At 37.7% G+C, this 23,125-nt stretch overlaps 1 protein-coding gene across 1 annotated transcript in view; it reads left to right on the top strand.

Annotated features, from left to right (window-relative positions):
• Positions 1-22,813: 22,813 nt before the first annotated feature.
• Positions 22,814-23,125, top strand: part of LOC124165633 (polyamine-transporting ATPase 13A3-like) — a 54,569-nt gene continuing 54,257 nt past the window's right edge. Inside the window, exon 1 of the mRNA XM_046543103.1 lies at positions 22,814-23,021. The gene's annotated coding sequence lies outside the window, so the exon portion shown is untranslated. The remainder of the gene's footprint in view (positions 23,022-23,125) is intronic.

The following is a 23,125-nucleotide window of genomic DNA, read 5'->3' as shown; positions in this document are numbered from 1 at the left end:
ACCTGTAACTTTGCAATGAGGCAGATTTCTAATGCAACCCGTATGAGAAAAGCAACATGCAAGAGTTAGGTAAATTACTACTGTGCGAGCTACTATTTTTTGGAACCTCTCCATAGTTAATTTTTATTTCTGAACATTTCTCGAGATTCTGTTCCAATAAGAGTAAAATTGTATGGAAATTGCATCTTCATTCAGTTCTGAGCTATCCTGAAATTTTCAGCATTAATAACTCGTTGTAGAAATCCTTAAATCTTAGATAGTGGTAGAAATCCTAAACCTTACTGAAGGATAAATAATAAGGTGGACAAGGATGATCGAGGAAAAAGTAAAACGCTGTATTTCTTAATTCACGCACTCCACAGAATTCGGAATTTAAGTTCCTAATTGCAATGAGTATTGCAGTGAAAATGTCTAGTACCTTAAGCCATAGAGTTAGTATATTCTAGAGGGCTCACGGCATTGGCGGAAATCGTATCGACAGTTTTAATTCTCAAAGAGCTGATAGATGGCCCTGGAGTGGCGAGAAAGAGGCGAGAGAGTCAGCTTTCAAGGCTCTCCCCTTTACTTCCCGCCGTCCCCTCTTCCTAACTCTCCGTCAGTCTCCCAAGCATCGAAGGAAGGGAAGACGATGCGATGTTTGCCTCGGGCTGATTGCGAGAGAAAAAAGGCAGGGTCCTATAGGGATTTCTTTTTGGCCGGCGAGCTGCGTCTTCCACGAATCCTTCCCTCTTCTCGCTGCTTGGCTTTCCCCATTACTACTGAAAACATTTTTACAACATACAGCTGTGAATAAGTGTTGAAACTGTCTCATGCACTTCAAACATTGCAGTCCGAAAGCCAAGAGGAGCGAGAGGGAATTTTCAGGGGGGGGCCGGGCCCTTTAAATATATATTCGCAAACTAAACGAATACGCTATCAGTTAGATGCGGTCACGGAAGTATTCACGACCACCACAGATTTTGATGAAATTGTGAGAGGAGATATGCTCGAAAATCGAATGGGCGTTGGAGGGGTTTTACATGTACCAGTGTAATAGTATGCGAAGCAGAATGATTCCATTGACGAAGTACTACAGTCTTCCGCAATGCGGTACTGGAACATTGGTAAATTTGAGAGGTAATATCGCTGATAGTATTTTGTCGGAAGACATGATTCTGAGCCACTTTGTGAAATTTTCTGCACTCCATTCTTTCTGCACATCTGATGACGGCGATGACGACTAAACAGAAAAAATACAGTAATGATTTCTCATTTTAAACGGGCCAAGATCGTGACAGAACATGGACTGTACTTCCCTGCCTTATTTGACCGCGTCGCCAACATCGAACTAACCTTATCCAAGATTTTAAACAGGCTTTACGTCGTATATTTAACATGAGAGATGCAGAAGTGAGTTCCTCAGGCAAACATAAATGTATCGATGGCGAAATAACACCTAATATAAAAATTGCAAATAAGTAAAATATCAATGAATTTCGCGAAAATATAAACAATTGAGGGGGAAAACGTGAGGAACGTAGGGTACATTGGGATATCATTTTTTTGCCAATTTTAAGATCATTGCATTTCATCAAGGAAATGCATCGACTTTTAAAAGAAATAATAATTCAACGTACAGATTGTTTAGAAAATAGAAAAAAATTGAGGAAAAGTTAATCATGAACGTATTATTTAAAAAATTGAATGAAAAATTACATTTTAAAATGGAAAATCGATAAATTTTGCTGAAAAAAATTGATTTTGAGATTTATCGTAATATTTCACGAAAAACAAGCATTTAAGGGAAAAATCACGCGGCACGAAATGAGGGATATATGTATTATAAACCTCTTAAAGTCTATAGTCACCTAAGCCGATTCCACAAAAACAAATACAATACGGCGGCCGTAGCAAAATCCCAGATAAGAAGAAGCGACCCTCTATGAGCAAAAATGTCCTCACAGACAATGACGGAGGCTCATAAGAAAGCAACGAAGAGGGGAAGGGGCGAGGAAAGAGGTAGTAGAGTTGAAGGTGTAAGAAGGAGAGGTAGGAGCAGCAGCAAACGTTCCCCTCTCAAACCAAAAGCGAGTGCACTCAACAATATTCGCATGATCATTCACCGTGTAAAACGGCCTTTACGGTCATCTAGAGGAAGGCGAGGCAGTTTCCATCTGAAATATTGGCCCCGCGTGTTTATAACGCCTGAGATTCAGATAATAGCTGCCACACATGCATGACAGCAGCCCATCAGTGTACGATTCGTCCGATAGGCCGGAAGAGAGTGCATATCAAGGCTGGTGACTGCAGAATTTGGTTCTTGAAAACATTTTTAACAATCAAAACCTATGAATTGCCATATTTCTCTTGTGCCGCAACAACTGACAATCGGAACGTGCTAAAAATACTCCATTTGATATTGCTGTATAAATGCTCACCTCGTAAAATCCATCTTTGGATATTTCGTTTTTCGGCCCCTGGCAGAAGGTATTCATATCCCGACGGCAAGAATTTAAGCAATGAGTGAGCCCGCTTGCAGCCGCTATTTGTTTTACCATTCACAACCCCAACTAAATGTGAACCGACTCAGGCTTAAAACAAAACTTTCCTTTAGACGACAATGTGTCTTGTTATTGACGAGACGACGATTATCACAACTATGATCAAAATATGGTCTCAAGGGAAGATAAAATCATACATTAGATGATCCCCGTCACCATACGTAAGACCCGAAGTAGAAACCCTGTAGAGCCGAAAGAAACCTTTTCATTTTTGACGTAGTACAGAAAGGGCCATTACTCATCCCGCTACCAAGCAAACAAATCAAGGTCACCGACCACCCTTATTCCCAAAAATATAATGCAACCGCTGATGCATACCTCTTGTGTTCGTTTGCAGCGGCGCGCTTTCATTCATTACAAATACTTTTCAAGTTTTAGTTACCTACTGTGGTGAAGAGGCTAACGAAAGAGACCTAAGGCTAAGAGACCGTTAGCGAAAGGCAAACAGTGCAACATTGTTTTTCAGTGTAGCGCAAACTGTGCAACATTATTTTTCAGTACAGAGATCCAATCTTGTATTCCTATTTTATTGTCATATTCCGGCACATAATGTAGTTAATAACATTTACGCTTCACCGAAGTGGGGTAATTCCTAACTTAAGTTCTGAAGCACACTACGCGAAATGTATTTCATTCGATATGTTGATCGTTCAACGAATCGATAAACATCAGTAGTATTAATGCTGTCTCTTGAAGCGAAAAAATCTTCCCTCATGGAAAATCTCTTCCTCGTCAGTAAGGAAAGCCAGACGAGGTGTGGTCATTAAAAATTCATAACTTCCCCCGTAATCGAGATAAAGTACAATTATTTCACCAAAAATAAATTTATAGTTTTATCCAAATTTTATACGCAGCATATATGGATCAATATCGTAAGATAACAAAGTTAGCAGGCGATTGACTTTTACCCTGCAAAATTTAAGATATTTGGTCCAAATGATATATAAACAAACATAACATCTTTGAAACTGAGTTATGAACAAATTAAACTTTACCAGTAAAATAAAAAGGAAAAATATACACAATTAACGTTTCCTGCAAGTTTCAACTTAATAAGAACAGTCTGCCGGCAAATGGATTAGGAATATAAACTCGAAAAAGTAAAGTTACTAGACGAAATTCGAGAAAATGTTTTATAACAATTTTTATAAACAAAATCGACTAACCAATCAATGTCTCCACTAAAAGTAGCAACCCTTTCTACTTCAGAATATATTTTTAGACTTGCGGAACGAGCAAATTCAAAAAATCGCAATAAATTGTTCCTCACCATCTGGTTAATTGTTCCAGAAATACACCAAAAACGAATACGATTTTTGTACGTGCGGTGAACCCTCTATATATACTTACTCTATGCTTAAGCTTATCAGTAGAATTCTATATTTGCCCCAGATACTGAAGCTCATCTCTGCGACTTAAATTGAACTGATGGTTGAAAATAGTACCTTTCTTAGCATCAGGAAAATAATTTACCGTGAACAGTATCCATTCACCCCACCACACCCGAAGTCTACAAGGTCAACGAGTTTCTTTAACAAAAATTAATACCTCAACCAAAGTGCGTGTTCTGATTCCTACCTCACGGAATCTTATTTCCAAAAAATGAGACATGGCTCTAAGTTTTAGAAGTTAATTGCCATCATGCATTAGTGATATCCCCTTCAATTTCGCATGTATCTCAAAACGAACTGTTGTATTTTTATCTCACAAAACCATTACAGGTACATGTTCTCAGTCTTCTACGGCCATCTTAAATTTCATTACCGAATGGATTTTCTAATGAGGCATAAAAATTCAACTCGTCGATGATATTCTAGAATTTTCTATTTTTCGCATTAATCAGTGCGACAACAGGTAGATCTATTTTTTCAAGCTATTCCTTTGTAAATATAATTCTGTCTTTTATCAGCATATGGTTATCATATCAGTTTGTTGTTGTGTAACTCTTTGATTTATCCGCAACTCCCGTTTCTCCGTCAATGTTATGAGTAAAGTACACTTAAACCTCAATAATATTTCTACATAATTACCATTTTCTTGGCCACACAAATAAATAATAAGTGCATGAAAAAATGATGGCTTGAATCAGGTTTACGTTTTTTCGAGAAAAAAAAACATATTAATCCACAAAAATTGCGAAATACTTTTTAATGAAATTTAAAATGCTACCAAGGTACCAGAGAAGCTGAGAAAAAATTTCACGATTGGCGAGAGGATATAGTCGTATTAAAATCTACCACTTACGATGAAGTAAACGAACTGTCGTTCATTCATAGCCCTTGATCTCGACGTTTGCTATCCAAACAGTACTCTCATGAAAATTAGTCTGAGCACGTACCCACCACCAACCAGTCAACCAATACGAGCAAATAGATACAGAACCCTTCTTTTTAAGTTCCTTTTATTTAGCTCGCTGAGAGTATCTCTTTAGCCAAGAATAGCCGGTGAATCGACGCAAATAAAATAAGTTGACATGGGCAAGCAAGTATTCCAGCAATGTCGTTGAGCTCCCATTGTTTCCATCCAGTCAGATTCACCTTGAAATGAAACTACACATTCCTACCAATTCCCTTTAACATACGTAAGTAGCTCCGAATACCAAATCTAGTTGAATCGCGACTTCAGCAAAAACCATAAGTTAGAAAAAGTTTGGCCTTTCACCTGTAGTAATATTCCGTGGCACTAAGCTCTTCTATTCCTCTTCGCCATTTTCTTGGACATATAAATTAATAAGAAGTAAATTTTAAAAACGGTGATGTGGGTAAGGTTTAAGTTTCTTTTCCGATAATAGGATTGGAAAGAGGATATGATATGATATGACATTGGTTTTTGTAAAACAAGGAATACATATTTATTTATTTACTTCGTGAAATAAGTTATGTGAATACGTGCTTTTTGGTTGTCGAATTGTTAGGGTTTCTATTATTCGTTCTGCACACTTAGATACCTACTATTTATCACACGGTTAACTAGTTTTGAAGCCACTCAGATTTGAAAACCTGTCATTATTCCTTTAATATTGCATTAACCCTGGTATTATTATGCGGTTTACTTTTCCAGCTTCTAATTTTTTTTTCAAGCTATCTGCGCAAAATGAGAGCAATGGAGTGTTTGCTCGCCTTGGCAGCAGTTAGTGGCGCAGTGAATCGAGGAACGGATGAAGGTTCTACATTCAACATAATATCTCTATTTTATTTTTTCCTAATTTTTATATTTTGAATCGATAATATTGAAAATTCGGGCCATTGAGAAGCGCTTTCGTATTGACAATCAAAACACTTGTTGGTACATTTTAGGTTATAATAGTATTCCTCTACCCCTATATTAGTCAATTGATTTTTAATCGAACAGTGTTAGCTTGAATTATTGTTAAGATTGATTAGAAATCTCGAAAATGGTGAAACAATCTTATAGATAATCAACATTTTCTGAGGATGGCAACTTATAAGCGAAAATTGAGTGAAATTAAAGAATCAAACTTGTTTTTTTTTTCTACTTATAGGTGATGACAGCAATCTTCTACCCAGAGTGGAAGGATTTTAATTAGCGAAAGGGTTCACTCATGCCCCGAATTCATTGTTGTAGATTTAATATTATGCTTTCTAGGGCCATTTACCTGTGAATGTTCAAATATATGTACAAGGTGGAGATAAGTTGTGTCATAAAAATAATTACCCTAGATAACTGATGCCAGTTGGAACCAAAATTACTGATTATGTTAAGGTCGAAAACGCACCATATTTAAACTGCAGAAACTTTGAGCTTAGCGCTCCGATTGGATGCAATAGTAGCAATTTGTATTTACTTTCGAAATGGTTTGGAAATTACTCAACATTCCAATAAACGACTTTTTTTATTCCAACAAAACGACTACTCAACATTACAATAAACAATAATCAACGATTGCTGGCTGCAAGTAGTGATTAATGAGTGGAGGATAAGCCCAATGTTCAGCTTTCAGCATATCGGCTATATTTAATTTTTTCAAAATTATTACCTTTTTGACCGCATCGAAACATCGAAAATGCAAGCCATTGAGTAGCGCCTCAGTCCCTGGTAATTATTAATATATTGATTTGTTAATATTTTTTCCCTTAAAATAAGTCAATGGATTTTTTCGTGGAGTTTTCGGTTGAATGATAAGATTGAACAGAAATCGCAGAAATGGGGAATTTATTTTATAGATAGAATAATACAATGTCTTTGGAAATCTCAAACCGAGCGAGGTGCCGAAGATTTGAGGATTAAGTTAAACCGAGATATTGTTTTGCTGCCAGGGATAATACGTCAATGGATATCTAAACGGAAATTTTATCTGTGGAAATGGCGGTTGGTCACGTATGAACAGCAAATATTTTTCGAATAATAGGGGATTAATTGACACATTCTGAATATTCATTTTTAAATGATAATTAATCGATTAGGTGGTCGATATTGCAATAGGTGTTTGTAACGTAGTTTCATTTATAAATTTGTTAGTCTCTATGAATAAACTAATGTGTTTCTTGTATAAACATTAGATAGTCAACTCATTTATCTAGCAGCTGATTTCACATTACTTCGCTGTTTATATCTGGTAATACTCTTAAGCGGAACTCTCTTGTTCGTTCGGGTGGTCAACAGCCATAGCTTGGCCTCTTATCTTTTTCAAATTAAAATACAGAAGCTTTAAACATTTTATTTGTGTTTTGTAATGTATTTCATGAAAATTCCTGTCAATGGAATCAGAAACACACTTTCCAAGCCCTTTTTCATTTGGATAATTCGCTCTCTCCCTATATATTTTTTTCCAAGATAATTTTTCTAGTTTTAGTATACCTACATGGAAAAAAATTTTATTTTATTGAAAATATGAGTAATATAAAAAAAATCAGGAGCAATTTACACTATTTAATATGTATTGTACGACCGGTTTCGCTTACAGCATCATCAGGCTGTAAGCGAAACCGGTAGTACGTGCAATGAATAAAAAATTGCGGAAATCGCTCCTGCTTATTTTTTATGTTCCGTTTCTATTCCATCTCGCCTGAAACCTCAGATTATATGGATAATATACATAGTTTTTTGTTAAATTTATTTCTTAGACTATTTCAACCCTACGGAAGTTACGCCGCAACCTTCTGTTTCTCCTTTCCCCATTGATCTGCCACGTGTTTGATTAATAAAAGTATTGATATTTTTGGATTTCCTGTGAGAACTTTCCTCCACACTTCACTTTTTCCTACACACCAATATGCTAGCTCTCTCAAGTTGTAGCCAATCCACCGTGTTCTTTTGCGGCGTTTGGTGCTCCACAGTGCTCCATTTTTCTCCTGTTATTTTCTTATTTATTTCATCACATTCTCGGTTTTATTTTCATCCGTCTATTTTACCATTAGCATTATCCTCTAGTTCCAGTTATCGAGGTATTTTAAATATTTTTTGACCAGCTTCGTGTAGTGATGGAAAAATGTCGATCAAAATCGATTTTTAATCGGAATAAAAGGTTGACTTTTCAGCAAAAATCGAAATTTGAACCAATTGGACTAATAGTCGAAAAAAAATCGACGGTTTCTGTTTTGAAAAAAAAATACAGATCTTACAAAAACGTGTTTATCATTCATATTAAAAATAATCAAAATTCACAATTTAATAGTGGAAAAGAATCTCAAAAAATTCTCTCAAAACATATGATTGAAGTATTAGTGGTAATAATTTACAATTGCAAGCACATTAAAGATTTTGGCTCACCGCTTGCAACTAATCGGCTCCCCTAAAATTTTTAAGAAAAATCAACTGCTTTAGATTTCTTGATGATCGAAGGCGAGCTTTTCCAATTTTACTGGCCATAGAGAAAATCCTTCGCATGGGACGGATGACGTTACAGAGGCGTTAGGGACGCTGCTCACATCAATGGAAACGATCAAATTCGAAGTTGATAAATCGAGTTTGGATTAAAATTAAAACTCTCTTTTTGATTTTCATCTAAATCGATTTTTCCATCACTAACTTCATGATTACTTGCAATCCTTGGATTACCTTCGCCTCATGAATGTTTTCACTTGTTGTTACCCCGACTCCTTCCTTTCGTCATTTAAGTAAAGTGGGGGTATTTTGCCATGAATGTGCCATTAGATGCTCACAGGGTATCTTTCGTGCCTCTTCCATTTCATGTGTTTAAGAGGCAAGTGAATAGTTCCATTTACTCTTATCCCTCTATTTGAAATGTATCTCGAGGCTCTGCTTTCTCTCTTACACATGCGTTAAGGAATTCCAGTGTATTCTGATTGATTTTCATACCTTATTCCTGAGATTTTACGACTGTGAGCTTTAGGTAATAATTATCACCAAGTGCTGTAATTTGTAGTATGGAATATTATGACTACATCTAATACCTTGCGGTTTTAACTGAAGAGATGATTGCTAGGTTTTGATTGTATTTACATTTCAATTCCCGGAAAGTAATTACTGTTTATCATATTTTAACGAAAGATCATGGGCCTGCCCTTAATGTTCATGAACTCCGTGCGTTTATCGGCGGATGGTGTCTCGGACTTGCCGTCGATACTGTGGCTGAAGGTCGAAAGTTTTATACAAGATGCATAAATTAGATGTAATGAGTTTAATAGGGCAGTTTCCTTTATCAAAGAAAACGATATGCATTGATTGCGATTCCTTACCCACCATTAGTGTATTCATAATATACAAATTATTTGGTTTTAGAAATACCGGTTTAGACGAATGGCAATGGTCAATTTTATCCTCATTTGAAAAAGGCCAGATTGGCGCCCATGCGATTCCACTCCACGTGACGTCCCAGGGACCTAGTTTCTATACGAGTAGATAGGAGTTTTACATCGTCTGAGATTACCAATGCATGCATGAGGCACAAAACTCAGGGAAACATGTCTTAATAATCACCTATTAAAACTGGCTAAGGTCGGAAAGTTTTCTTCGTTTGATACGGTATTAATAATCCTTATTTAAGCCAAGCGCTACCTGCTAGCAGGGTCCTCAGCTACCTACTAGCAGCCTGCGTCGTATCAGCGCTCAATTCTCGCCCCAAGGTCACCTAGCAGGGCGGCAGGGGGAACCAGAAATACGTCAAACGGACTTTTTCCCATCATTCCTACTTAGCCGTCGCGTTTTCGCGCGCTTGAAATTTTTCAATTTTCGTGTAATCGCGAAAAATAGATATCGTCATTTAAAAATCTAAAATTGTGAAATTCGTACTCCAGGAGTAATAATCTTTCGATTTAGGCAATAAAAAAATAATAGGAAACCACCCTATAGGTGCATCCAATGACCAATCTTGTTGATCTCGTTTGTTTCCTTTAATAATTCCTGTAACTAACTTTTTTCAGAAAAAAGTTGTAACCCTTGGTTTCTCCCACCCCCACATGTTTTAAGTGGACCGCAATGCTTTTGAACGAGGAAATAAACTTTTAGCAAAAAGTGATGCACGTAGTTGAGCCTCGCGGGTGTTTGCCACTCACCGACCGTGGGCCATTGGCGCAGGCATCCTCCGATGAGTCCGTTTTAACTCTGGCGTTTCGACGTATCCTGCACCACGTTCAGAGGATGACTCACAAATATTAAAAAAGATAAATCTTCAAGTCGACCTCTAAATGTGCTCTCACACAACGCGCATTTAAATGGGTATACTTTTATTAGCCACTTTATTTTGTGGTACATGAAAGCGTTTGAATCCTTTCTTATTGTAAAACAAGCTGTTAACTAAGCTTTATTGCGACAGTTATGCTCCAATATTGTCGTGGTGAAGTGTTTGACTCCAGAAAAACGTATCCATGGGGTATTTTTTAATATCCCTGCAGTCTTATTTGTCTCTAACGAGTGCAGTGTGTGTGTACTTATTAGCTTCTGAACTCTAATTATAGCTCTTTTTCCGTCATTCATATGGATTCCCTCTCACTAGACATTGGTTAATCCTTAGGGGTACAAAATTATTTCCAATGAATGACTCAGTCATGTGTGTTACATAAGAAGAGCCTCAAACCGTCCTCTAAATGCGTTGTCACCCACCGCGCATATAAGTGGGTTTACAGAAGTCGCCACTCGCGTCGCTAACGGACAAAGTGATCCGAGTTTCACGGGGAAATAAGGTATAATTAAGGGTTTTAACCGAATTTTATATCCATGATGATGTTAGCTATCAAATTTTTAACTTTTAAATGTTAACTCTCGCAATTACAAGCATTGTAATACAAATTATTGGAAAAAAGTTGATCGCATTGCACTCATCACCGCGCCGCGGGCATTTTTGAAAACCGATTAAAATGCAAGCGAAGTGGCGACAGAAATCAACGTTCAGAGGGTTGGTCTCCTCTAAGCAAATTAACTTAACACAAATTTCCACCCGTCCACGGAGTAAAAACAAAATACATAATAAACTAAAACCGAAAGCTTTGTAACACCGCCAAGAGGTGGCGCGACTCAACTTCGACAATTCAAATAACTCGAAGGAATGATTGCGATTCGTTTTTTTAGCAAAAACTAGATATAAAATATCGCATAGCTGCACCTGTAACTCTCCTAAGCTAAAAGCAGAGGTTAAACCTACGCTTCTACGTGAAAAACTGAAATTTCATTACGATCACTACTTCTGATTATCCGGATGAAATATCAAAACCAAACCTTATTATGTGTTGGCAAAAACTCATCATCGAAATATATATTAAGCTTTTTTTCTTTGGAATTTACTAATATTCGCGCAACCAATTACAATTAAAACTCAATAAAATTTAAAAAATTAAACTAGTTTCTCAATAACACAACAGACCCAGTGAAAAACTCCATTCCAGTCTAAATTACTCATCTTTCAGAGGCAGTCATGTTTCGTTGGGAGGAAGATAGTAGTCGCTATATTTTCCTCCTCGACAGCTTGAAAACAAAAGTGCTCATACGCCATCATTTCTTATCCAACAGACATGAATAGGTAGATAGTAGATGTCGTCTGTTTAACTCAATAATCCCATCCAATCCTCTCTTCAGATTTGATTACACGAAGAAATAGCTAGTACCCGTTGAAGTGAAATCAAAAGTGAGAAGATCGCAATTATGTTGCTAAAACTTCTAGTAGGTGTTCAAGCGATAACTGCATTAATTATTTGAATAATTTTTAAGAACTGTACCCGATGAATACTTATCACACCAACATTTTCATGAATTTTAAAGAAAGTTACTTCATTTTTTTCGTAATATTAAGGTTTCCTTTCCGTTGCAAATGCTTGCTAATTTAAGTACACGAGCGTGATGCGCCCGCTCCCAGCGGGCTTCCCCCGTTCTTTTCCATGCAGGTCCACAGAAGGATAGGCGCGTTTCTAATTTTAAAATATAGGAAAAAAGGCAAGTTCTTATGTACAAATTTAATTGGAATGTTCATGCACAAATTGAGGTCAGAGGACCTTTTTAAACACAACATTGGAAGTAGTTACAGTATCCTCCGTTAAACGCACATGATGACTCATACTTACGTATCTACAGGAGACTTGAATGTGGAATCAGCCGCATTTTGATAAAAGTTATTTAAAGAATGCGAGATATTGTTGCAAATGAACAAATGTATCAGTTTGTGCGCCGTTAACGTCAGGAATATTTACCGTTTTTTTTTAAGTATTTAAAAACCAATGTTAGGAAACAATAGCAATATTTAGGAAGTTAGGTACGCCGTCGCATGTTCTCTGATAAATTCTGTGCATTTTGGTACCTCATTTGTAGAGTTTGATTGCGTATAAGTTGAGAAAAAGGTATCTTTACAGTAGAAATAATATAGAAGATCGCCAAGCAATTCGTGTATTGGAATTTCAAATCCTTTTTGAAGTTAAATGCAAATTAGAATTTTTAACTAACTCCTAAAGTTTCACTTAACTGCTTTATAAAAAAAACTAAATATAAAAATATTTAAATAGTCACAGATGGCCTTAAAGAAGCATAATAAGCATAAGCAGTTCTCAAAAATGAATTCGAAGCAGAAGTTAGCGATTTCTCTGGGAAGAGGATTGCTATTATCACCTATAGAAAGAAAAAATAATTTTGATTCTTTTATTTAACTCAGTTTTCGACCACATGCTGCCATCCTAAAAGTATTTTGCTTACCATGGATCCTTCTCCTTACCAGTGATGATCTTTGAAAATAAAATTTCTGAGATAATGGCTTCAGACGAACTAATTCAAAAATTTTAACCCATCAACCCTTACTGCAACCATCGTCGCTATTCAGATTAAATTGAACAGAATTTAGAATTTAATTACCTACTGGAATGTTTTTGGTCAAAATATTATACACCTCATACAGATATGTACTTAAAAATTTAAGTATCCATGAAAACATTTGAAAAACAAAGTCAAATCATTATCATTTCGGATAGCATGTTAGTCCTAATGCAAATTTGAAGCAAGTTATCAAAAATGTATGATTTGCAGTGAACAATCTTCCACTGTCACTTCAATCAATCACTATCATATCAATAGGGTAGTTTCCTTCATCAAAGAAAACGAAAGGCATTGATTGAGATTCGTTAACCACCAGTAGTGTATTCATAATACACAAATAATTTGGTTTTAGAAACACCGGTTTAGACGAATGGCAATGGTAAATTTTATCCTCATTTGAAAAAGGCCAGATTGGCGCCCATGCGATTCCACTCCACGTGACGTCACAGGGACCTAGTTTCTATACGAGTAGATAGGAGTTATACGTCGTCTAAGATTACCAATGCATGCATGATGCACAGAGTTCAGGGAAACATCTCTTAACAACCACCTATTAAAATTGACTTAAGTTCGGAAAGTTTCCTTTGAGAGGTTTGATAGGTTAATAATAATCCTTATTTAAGCCAACGCTACCAGCTAGCAGGGTACTCTGCTACCTGCAAGTATCCTGCGTCGTATCAGCGCTCAAAGCCTTGCCCTAAGATCTCCTCACTTGCGGCAGCGGGAACCAGAATGACGTCACACGGAGTTTTCCCATCATTCATACTTTGCCGTCGCGTTTTCGCGCGCTTGAAAATTTTCCCTTTTCGTTTAATCGCGAAAACTAGATATCGTCATTACAAAATCTAAAAGCGTGAAATGTGTACTCCAGGAGCAATAATCTTTCGATGTAGGCAATAAAAAAATAATAGGAAACCACCCTATTATCACTACCGTTGAATGTAAAGATGCCCGCAGAGGCCTTCACTGCCAACGGTATGCAATTTCATTCTCATAGGATAGGATCTTAGAAAAAATTATCAGCTGCTTGCTAATCATAAGGCCCAGCGCATACGGAGTGACTATTTTGTGACTACAGTTGGAAACCAGTTGCGTCGGCAACCAGTTTATAACTGAAACAAAACTTCTGTCCGCACACGATTGTACTAAGGGCTGGTTGTGAATCAGATGCGTCTATTGTGCAATCAGTGAGGTGTTCATTTAATGCGGTACGTGTTCTTAAAGCCTTGGCTTGGCCGTGTGCGCTTACTATGTCGGGCTCAGACTAAAGGCCGTTTTACACTGTACACGGAATTGCGCAGTCTGACGTACGTGCGAAGGCACAATCAAAATTTCGTCGTGTAAAGCGGTGAATTGCTAGAACACATGCGAGAATACATGGATGCGAAACGGCAAAATAGCCCCTGTTCTAATTTAGTGCATGCATTCGCGCAATTCCACGCCATTTTAGAAATAAATGCCGCTCTAACCTGCGCAATTCCGTGCCCCGTGTAAAACGGCCTTAAGTTGACGGTGTTAACTATTATTAATATTGAAAGCGATAGATAGTTTATGGTTGTACAGAACTTCATGCTTCTCTACTGCTCCATAGAGCTTCATGTTGAGATCTTGATCACCCATGTTGATATTGACACCATATGGCCGTCAAAACACCGGCAAAACACTACTTGGTCTCGTGCAACTCGAGTCTGCAACGCAACTGCTACCGCGAGCCCACGGTTGTATGCGACTGTTCTCTGATTGGTTTGAGATCGTCAAATATCAGTCGTTTCGTGTGCAACTCCCAACTCTATAGGCCTGTTTACACGGTACATTAACACGTACGGGTAAATGTCTAAATGTATGAACGCGAGAATGAACGCCAAAATGCACCGTGTAACCACCCAACTTGTGCGAATGCATGCATAGAAAATAGAACCTGTTCTAATTTCGTTCATGCATTCGTACATGTTCCGCTCCGGTCCACAAAAATCATTCATGCAAACGTACATTAACTCGTACGTGTTAATGTATCGTGTAAACAGGCCTTAATACATTGTCGAGGTCACAAAACAGTTGCGCGGTCAACTGGTCTGCAATTATAGTTGCAGAACAGTCGCACCGTGTGCGCTGGGCCTAACAGCAAAGATGACCTGAGGTTGAATCCCATCGATCGAGATCGAGAAATAATGAGTCACGCATACCAAAGTTCTTCACCTACGCACCTCCACCTGGCGATGAAATTTAAGAATGCCGAAAGAAATGCCCTTTCGTTGAAAGGAATGGATTTTGATTGAAGATGACTGAACGTGGAATGTGGCTAGCACGTGTCTCATCGCTAGGCGTTGAATAAAAAAGTCACCTTCGAAAAAGCATAGCTCGTGACAGCCTTGCTCACACGGCGAGTCCAATTCAGAATGCATCGGGAGGCGATTCCTCACTCGTTCCACGACGTCATCCACGGAGAGGGTACAGGAAAAAAATGACATGGCCATAGCATGATGACTCAGCATCTTCAACATTCTGTGATTCTCCCACACATTGCTTACAAACGAAGCCCACTCCAAAGTCAGCTCGACCTTTTTGCCCACAAATCCCAATTTCCTTCCAATGGCTATACAGTGATACCTCGAGATTCGAGATTAATTCGTTCCGTAACCTTGCTCGTATGTGAATTTGTCCGTATCTCAAATGAATTTTCACCATTAAAAATTAATCGTACGGCGAAATCCGCTCCACGCCCAACAATGCTACCTCAATTGTTTCTGTTAATACGTGTTTGTGGGTAAAAAAATGTAAATGTATATGACAAATATTGTATAAAAACATAATAAAAGGTAATTTAAAGCAAAAAATTGGTTTTATAAAGTATATTTGTCTTCGGTCACTTGAATGTAACTTATAAATTAAATGCTACTGTAGGCGCAGGCGCAGTGGCGGGTCGTGTACAGCGCCGCAATCGGCCGTTCCTCGTATCTCAAATTTCGCTCGTATTTCAAAGCGAAACTTCGCTCGCTCGACTGCTCGTATCTCAAACATCTCGTATGTTAGGGCACTCCTATCTCGAGTTACAACTGTAATTCCAATCCATAATACACCACTACATTGGCTAAGAATTCAAACGTTTATTAATTTTCATAGGTATATTGGTTTTAAAACGGTACTTTAAGGAAACCAGGGAATTGAGCTCTATATATTACTCGGTTATTAGAGTATTTTATTTATATATTTCATACTTGAGGTCGCAGAACTCAAATCGCCTGTTTTCTATTTAGTATGGCATTCAAGTCACGTGAACTATGAACTGCCATCAGTTGAAGACCATAAAATGAGATAAATCGTGGATGACATCCATTTTTTTTTATAAGGCCATTTTATTCTCTGCTCTGAATAGGTAAAACTCATTCTCTTTTAACCGAAAGTAATTCCTAACAGCACAAACATGTGCGCGTAGGCCACTGAAAACAGCTCTCCACAAGCATGTACTTGTACATAGAACTTCAATGAGTTACAGCTGTTGAGGATATCGAGTGTTGGCGGATGCAGCAAAGATCGGCTAAATATCTTCAAGGCCATTACGATTAGCCTCATAAGGTGCGCTTAATTAACGAGTTAAGTGCTGAGGCAGCATAGAGCAGCTAGCCACGTTGCAGATCGATCTAGTAAAAGTATTGAGTGTATCATACAATGTCACACCGATGTTAAAATATTTTAATTAGAAATTAAGGAGGTTGGCCCGAGAAAATAAATATTGTCTCAATCTTTCAAAATTTATTATGATCCATTGTTTGTGCCTCGTGTAATGATAGCTAATCAGATGTAAGCGCACTATTATACACTTTCTGCATATTTGGCGTGAATAATAGAATTTTTTTTAAGGCCTCTTATGACAATACTTGCCAAAGCATAAGAAAACTTTTCATCCTAGCTACATATTTTACATTTTAGACCAAATACGATACAGATTTTGCCTTACTTAGCAAACATGTAGTAACGTTCGTCCGCTGTCTACTTTTTACAAGAAAGAGCTGAATCAAGCAATAAATTCTCGGAATTTCGTGATGTAGAAAATGCATATTGTTGACAACGATCCAAAACTTATAAATCACGGCTCAGTCGCACTTCCATGGGCCAAGTCAACCACATTGAATTCATTTTTCCAGCCTTTATATCAACTCACCAACCTGTCTGTTTGTTTGTCTGTTTGTCTGGTACAAATCTTGTAACTGAAATTTGACTCACTTCCTGTGAAGCAAAAACGCTGAAATTTTGCACACTTTTCATTTCCGATGACAATACATGAAAATATAACTTTTTCTCTCCAACCCCCCTTTAACCACCCCCCAGTCAACCTATAGCCCCCCAAAACATGTTTTAGCTAATTATGATCTTCATATATTTATGAACAATAGTAAGGTTTTGTAAATGTTTGAATATTGTTTTACCGTTACATAAAACGTACGGGGTAGCATTTTTAACATAGGGGGGTGGCATTTTTAACATAGGGGTAGGCATTTAAAAGCATAGGGGTGGCATTTTGAAACATAGGGGGCTTACCATTCACTGAAAATTTAATAAATATAGTGACTTTTTTAATACGTCACTTTTGGTTTTTCGGGGTCACTGAGTTTTTTTGCTTTGTGTCATATATAAACGTTGCTCATCCCCTGTAATCTAAATATAAAGGCTGGTTTTAAAAAAAATGTTTTTGTAAGAGCTTATTTCTCATGGTATCATCAAAACACAGCGCAAAGCATGTAGAGAAAATGTTTACCCAAAAAGCAGCCGAGATGTGACTAGAAAAGAGTAACATTAAAAAATAAAAATTATAATAGCATATAAGATGAATCATCAATTACACACCAGTAAAGAAAGAAAGCATACAGTTGTAAAGACATGGAGCACAGGCCAAAGAAGTAATTAGACGTGAATGTTAACAAATTAAATACGTTGGCGTAGTTAAATATCAGCAAAGGAATGGCATTACAATAGTTAAACTCTTGAAATGTTTCCAGGATTCGATCCAGTTTATTCAACCTTTCTTCATGCCGCATTACGAATTAAAGTTCTAAGGAATCCCCTAGGCTGACTATTTTTCACTTCCCGGTTTAATTCAAGCCTTATCGCATCCACGGTGATCCTTTAGCGCCAGGCCTTGAACTTACACTCATTATCCCCACTCCTCGAGGGCGATTCGGAATTCTAAGGCCGTTGGCTGCTCGCTCATTGTCCGATTGATAACAAACAACAGTATGTATTTAATGAAGAATTTCAAACCAATTATTCCGCTCTATCAGCAACTAGCAGCAAATGAGATAAAATAGTTCTTCTAATAATGCAATGAAGACTCTGTGAATAATATAAATTTCCAAGTATTTTAATGACTTACTACGATTATTAAAACGTGAACTCCCATTAACCAAACAATAATCTCAGTTAATCAAAAGATTCAGTTGCTGAAAGCAATTCATTCATTTGTACACACATTCAGCTTGTGCTAAAACATGGATCTTTCACGATTATTTCCTCAATAGATACCTGATTGAAGACAGGAAAAATAACGATACGGTTATTCAACAAATGTATTCTACAATGCAGTAGCACAAAACAACATAGTAAGAAAGAAAATATAATTCCTAAGGCTATAGTTTTTTTAGGGATTTTTCAAGTAGCTAGCTTTAAATATAATAAAACTTAAGTTTCCGCTGAATACTCCATTGCATGAGTATTTACAGAGATTCTTGGGGTTGTTGTTGAAATGTTTTTTATACTATTTAATTTATTGTTAAATTTAGACGCGTACAATATTCCCAACGTTGCCAAGGAAGAGTTCCTCACCATGGCTAATGGAAGTGAACCAGTTCTGCTTTTCCATCTAATTTGCCTTTAATTTCCCATTTTGGCAAATTATGATCCATTACTAATTGTCATTACACTTTTATCCAACGTTCGCCGAAAAACTACAGATTAAGGGTAGTTTGAAGTATTAACTTAAACAATAAGACAAGATAGTAACGTCATTTTTCGCCGTGGTGTGGAAAATTCTTAGATATACACCTCCATTAAAAAAACCAGGCTGCTTCAATCATTATTGTCTACCATAAGCAGACTATGAAGACTTGGTTAGACGATACGACACGTACAAGTTAATTTCTAAACGCATGAACGCGTGAAGGAACACGAAAACTCATGAACGGAAAATAGAACGTGATCTAATTTGGTTCATTCATTCGCATATGTTCCGTTCCGGTCCACAAAAATTATTCATGGAAACAGCCATTAGCTTGTACATGTTAATTTTACCGTGTATCCAAATCTTAAGATAATTTCTTATACTTACTAATATATTTTGTAGTCACATAATGACAGAGATACCGCCTTCATTCTACGCACTTAAATTCCTTTCAATTAAATACTTGGGTTTAAAATCTAATATTCTTTTTTTTTATATGATTAGATTACACCGTCAACGATTTGAAACTTGTGCTGACAAAATGGAAGAATTTTTACTGCGCTCTTCGGGGAGATTTCTGGAGCAGTCCCTATCAAATTTAATATCTAATTTATATACTGGAATGTTCCGTGACGTATTGGGAGAGAGGCGAAGTTCGATTTGAATCTGATGTATACACAAAAGCAGACGCGTATTTAAACTCACACGCCGGATTCAACGCGCGTTACGATGAAAGAAAAAAATGCATGTTTGTGCGTGACAAGCAAATGCTGGGAACCGCAACGAAAATACATCAGAGAAAAAATACGCACATTCACCCGTTATCTGGAATTGCACAATATCAGAGGTCAAGACAACGTTTATGGCAGTTTCCTATCGGCAAAACCACTGGCATCCGTGAAAACGAGAGAGTAGTGATGACATTACTACCATTGATACTTAGAACTTGAATGAGAAAACCATAAAAAATTCTCAATTTGGGGTGTAATATATGAATTTGATGAATGAATATTCGATGAATTTCGAAAGTAAATAGGTTTTAAAATATAGGTTTTAGAATATAGGTTTTACATTCTCCTTCATTTATTGATGACTTTCTTGATGTGAACATTAAAAATGATGGGGGACAGTGCACATCCTTGCCTCACCCTTTTTCCTATTCTTGCTTAAAGGGTTAATATATTCATTTTTTACAGTGAGAGAGAGTTATTAGGAGAAGCTATTCTAAACAAAACCGGGTCATCTACATCTACATACTACCCCGCAGGTCGCCTAAAAGACGTGTCGCAAGGAATGTTAGGACACCAGCCGTTAACACATTAATAGCAAATTCGCAAACAGAATTACGACTAGCATTTATCAAAATACTTAATGATTCGGGGGAAAAACGAATTCCCGTATCTATCCGTTCTCAAAATATTTCTCTTAATTTATCGCGTCTGTAGGACCTGGAAATATAGTGTGGCTCTAAGATGATGTTCTCCGTTTCGCTGCTAAAGATATCTATTCTCAATTGTTCAAGTAATCTAAACCAATATAAGGAACAATCGAGTCAAGATCTAAGTCAATCTAAAAGTCGTTAAACTGAGCACCTATTCCTTTGGTAAGTAATAAAAGAGTTTCATTTTAATAAATTGGGCATTTTCAATAGACTTTGATGTATTCCATTGTTGCTGTAAGAGTTTTTAAGAAGTTAAGCCATTCAATGCTTAGCATTCTTAAAGAAATCTTAGTGTTCTGGAGAGATTTTAGAATTTCTCACAGTTTGTATAAAAACTAGTTGTGGTCAAATGTGCAGCCAACTGTGCAGAAGCTAGAATAGGCACAAAGGGTGAGGCAAGGATGTGCACTGCCCCCATCATTTTTAATGTTCACATCGAGAAAGTCATCAATAAACGAAGGAGAATGTTATGGCTGTCAATATCCACGGAGAAAAATAAGTATGCTGCGATTTGTTGACGACCTAGCAATCAAAGCCAAGACAGAGAAGAATTTTATGAGGACATTGACAAATACGAAAAGGAAAATGGCCAAATATCAGCTAATAATCAACAAAAAGAATGTTAAAATAGTATTATGCAGCAAAAGAGAGGAGGCTAAGGTAGGTATATATAGGTAACTACATAGAGCTAGGATATCGGAAATTATGCGAGAAGCGAAGGCGGGAGGGACCGTGTGATTCAGAAAATTATCACTCGAGCGATCACTTTACCGGTCGCAAAAGCGATCGCTCGAGTGATCACTAAGAGGGACGAAACAAATGACCGTGTGATTCAGGATTAAGCAAAACCGGGTCGTTGGACAGAGCGCCTACTCCTGCGGTTGGCGATAAAAATTTTCATTGTAATGAGTTGAGCGTTTGTCACCAAGTCCCTAACTCACTCAGCATTCAAGTATCCTCAACAGCGCGATGAGTGCAAACATTCCTAATGGCCATACAAACCAATAAGCGGGCGTCCACACCACTCAGTCCCATCAACCCTTATCTGGTCTCTGCGTCCGCTTAATCGAGATAGATAGGTGCGTGACAACGGCGATGACTCCCGGGTGATCCCAACCAAATACGGAAGCACCAAGTGGGAAGCAATGGGAAACGCGTCTTCCTATCAGCTGCTAATCCTCGGCCTGTTTATTCCCGCGAGAGAGAAAAAAAAAGAGGCAAGCTCCATAACAAAGCGGTTACCGTCGATCAACACAAGAGTTTCCCATCGGATGACAATGAAAAACAGCCTTTTCCAAACTCGTTATCACCTATTCCGTTCCGAAAAGTATTCACGTGACAAATCCCGAATCACACTGACAAATTTCCTCGAAGCATGTCATGTTTTAATTGCTGGCAACAGATGTTACTTGATTATTGCACTTTCTTTGCTTATTCCAATCTAAAAAATGTACAGGATGGATGAAAATTGTCACGAGATTTTTACTCGGGAGAGCTGGTGCCAGTAGGAACCAATTATACTAATACTGCTTACTTTTAAAAAAGTCACCATTTTTAAATTACAGAAACTTTCCGATTGACCGTGAGTTTGCACTGTTGCCGGATGCTCAGGACAATTCATTACTTCTAATGCTTTGCCTGCGTTTAACTTTGCTTTGTCTATTAATGGTTTCAAGCCAACGTATAGTCTTCACTAACAGTGCACATCGCCTTTTTATCACCAAATCACAATGGAGAAAATAGCTCCATGACAACTGATTAATATATTTAAATAAATACTTTATAAATGACCAAATTACCAATTATTAAAAAGCAAATATGTAATATTTCATCAACTAGTTATCACCCGTACACACTAGACGTACGACAACGCGATATACCAACGAGCTCTGCCTCTCCGAATCAAAAAATAAAAATAGGAGCATGAGAAATCAATGCAACACCCACGTGATCATCTTTGCCGCTCTTTTTCTTGTAATTTTGGCCAATCTTTTTCAATTTCAATGAAATTTACAAATGCTAGTTCGATTGAAGGCCACAAGTTAGGGGCTCCGGGACGAACAGCAATTGTAGCTTATTTTACATGCTCAGCCGAAATCCGTTTAACAGTCACTGTGCATAAAAGCGATTTTTACGGAGAAGAAGAATGACGAATATTAATGGCCATGTGCAAATTTTCTGTAAGACAAGGAATAAGGACGATACCGCAAAGATTTCACTACGAAAAAGCAATTTTCCCCAATTACCTGGTACACCCTGGGGTCAGCGACATCTTTAAGAGCGACAGACGGGACGTTCTTTACAATGGAAAAAAGCATAGGGATGACTTCAACTGTGTCCTTTCCTGAATGACGTCAACTGGTAGACTTTAAGCTCTCACTTGAGCTATGACATAGTAAGAAAAAAATAATCGCGTGACACAGGTTTTGAGACGCCATAGCGACAAGACAGGCTGTCCCGAAAAGAATTTTGGTGGCATCTTTTATCCTCCGCGTATTAAACGGATTAAGATGAGATAAAACGCAGGATTGTTTCGCGATTTTATGACGTTATTTTTATAATATCATTGTCTTCCTGAGGTCACAAAGGATCTTATTTAATCGATTGTAAAACTTAAGAGCGCGGACGGTCGCTTTGCTTTGTCCTTCGGCCGAGTACGTATTTTCCCAATCGTCTCCTCTCCCGCCAAATAGCCTCTGACACCCTCCTCTCCCCCACCAAACTCTTTCCGGCTAATCCAACCTCCCTCGGCTCTCCGCGGCGTATTCCGCACTCGCAGTTCAGTGGTGATAGGAGCCAATACAGCTCCTGAAGGATAGTCGGGACAGCCGGCGAGGAAACAACACGCACGGATCCGACAGCGGACTGAAGCCTATCGGGGAAGGAAGCACCAAAGGTGAGTAAGCCATGAACCAAATGCAACCCGAGCCGGAAAATAACATCACCATCTCTTTTTATCGCTCGCTATTTCTTAGCTTTCATCGTGCGTTTGTCTGTTTC

The sequence above is a fragment of the Ischnura elegans genome, chromosome 9, assembly GCF_921293095.1.
Source record: "Ischnura elegans chromosome 9, ioIscEleg1.1, whole genome shotgun sequence".
In the NCBI taxonomy this organism is placed as follows: Eukaryota; Metazoa; Arthropoda; class Insecta; order Odonata; family Coenagrionidae; genus Ischnura; species Ischnura elegans.
The sequence above is the reverse complement of the archived record's forward strand: the minus strand, read 5'-3'. Positions and strand labels throughout refer to the sequence as shown.